Source organism: Amphimedon queenslandica, unplaced genomic scaffold (assembly GCF_000090795.2).
Source record: "Amphimedon queenslandica unplaced genomic scaffold, v1.1 AMPQUscaffold_6913_Cont21132, whole genome shotgun sequence".
Lineage (NCBI taxonomy): Eukaryota > Metazoa > Porifera > Demospongiae > Haplosclerida > Niphatidae > Amphimedon > Amphimedon queenslandica.
Window position 1 is genome coordinate 1 of NW_003552799.1, and position 1,968 is coordinate 1,968.

The 1,968-nt window shown below is 33.9% G+C and overlaps 1 long non-coding RNA gene across 1 annotated transcript; it reads right to left on the reverse strand.

The window, feature by feature from the left end:
- Positions 1-69: 69 nt before the first annotated feature.
- Positions 70-1,045, reverse strand: LOC109591900 (uncharacterized). The gene is made up of 2 exons (XR_002190066.1): positions 856-1,045; positions 70-178 (listed from the first exon to the last, which is right to left on the reverse strand). It is a non-coding gene; the product is annotated as an uncharacterized LOC109591900 (long non-coding RNA).
- Between the last annotated feature and the right edge of the window lie 923 nt (positions 1,046-1,968).

Genomic DNA, 1,968 nt, shown 5'->3' on the forward strand with positions numbered 1-1,968 from the left:
TACATTATAACACTCAAGTACTTACTTGATTTATTTCTTTGTTAGACATTCCCAACATCCTTTGGGCAGTTTTTGTTAATTCAGAGTTGAATCCATTATAAGTGATGCAATTGTTAACAATTAGATTGACATGCTCCGTAAACTGCTGCCTTGTCTCATACTTGTGCTTACGAATATTCTGAAATAATAACAATGAGTGTACATACATGTAGTAACTCAAAACATATTCTATGTAAAATAAAAATATTGATATCTATCAGAGCTGCAATGAATTAACATTAGTATTACATGTATTTGTAAACTTCAAATGGCAATATATTAAAGAAGTTCTGGCACAAAATTATTGAAAAACAGCATGTGCTATTGCCATTATTAATACATTTTCTAATGTCATTGATGAACTTGTGCAATGGCAATATTTTTAATGCTCATAAACTCAAACTTATTTGTTGGAATCAGCTCAAACTTATAAGGACATTAATGTGCATCATAAAATGTAATAAAAATTTGGGGTAATTTTGGAGCCATTTTTTGGAAACTTGAAAAATTAAAGTCGGAATAAGCTCAAACTTGCTACACAGCATAAGGACATCAATATGCATCAGAAAATTTAATAAAAATCTGGAGTAATTTTGGAACCATTTTTAGGAAAAATCCATGGGCTATATATAGCCTTGGGTATTTTTCAGAATTTTGACGTTTTCTTAAAATGGCCGTAACTTAAAAAATTAAAGTCGGAATCAGCTCAAACTTCTTACACAGCATAAGGACATCAATATGTATCAACAAAATAGTAAAAATTTAGGGTGATTTTGGAGCATTTTTCTTGCTCCAAAATCCCCCATAATAAATCACCATGGTTTTTCTTCTTTGCTGTCATTCATATCACCTTGTGAAACAGTGTCAGTGGTTCGGTCAGTGGGTGTTTCTTTACTCTTTGTATCATCATCACTCTGAACCTTCATACTGCTAGTATTCATACTGCTGGCATCTTTTACTGGTTCATTTTCATGTTCTACATTTTATCCTTATTTTCTTTCATAAGACTTTTATTTATAGATAATAAAAGATAATAATATTTCTTTATTTATAATAAAATAAGTAGGCTTACATGTAAATGTATAATATTATGCTAAAATATAATCATACAAACATAAACTCACTTCTTTGGTGTATTCTAGTGTTTTGATACCTGTGCCAGTGTGCAGCGCTGGTGGAGACCCAGCCCCACCTTTTTATAACTACAAGACCACGCCTCTTCTGACCCCACCCTAAAAACTCAACTAAGAGAAGGTCGTTGTTGTTCATTGTTAGTCTTGTCTGAGGCCCTGGCCTTGGGGTAGCTTCTTTTAATGGAACTATGGCCACTAATCAAACTTGTTTAGGTATGACTCGCCATTTTGATTTTGTATGTACAATGTACATGTAGGTGTTGATGATCTTGTTGATGTTCTTGATTTATTAAAGAGATGTGGCTTTCCTAAAGCAAATTGGTATGACCTTGGACTGAGACTGGGACTAAAGAAGAGTACACTTGATGTCATAGAAAAGAATCATCCTCATGATGTATCTCGCTGTATGACAGAGTGCCTCTCCCAATGGTTAGGTAGAGCTGATAATGTTGACAGTAGAGGAGGAGCCAACTTGGACTCACTGTCAGATGCTCTACGATCTATGAATGAAACTTCTGTAGCTGAGAAGTTAAGTGAGTCAACCATAACTGTATGTAACTATAATCATTGTATTTTCTATCATAGAACATCATGCTCTTATTAATATTTTTAATAATCGTCATACTGTCCTGTCTCAGTCTCTTTGTGATTCTGTTGGTATTGCTGGGTTACTTTATGATGAGCGTATGTTAACGCTAGAAGCAGTTAGTAGAGTGGTGTCAGCTAGTCCCTCTATTCCTAATCAACATGATGCTCTATTAACTGCTGTCAAAGAAGCTGTTCAAACTGATCCCAA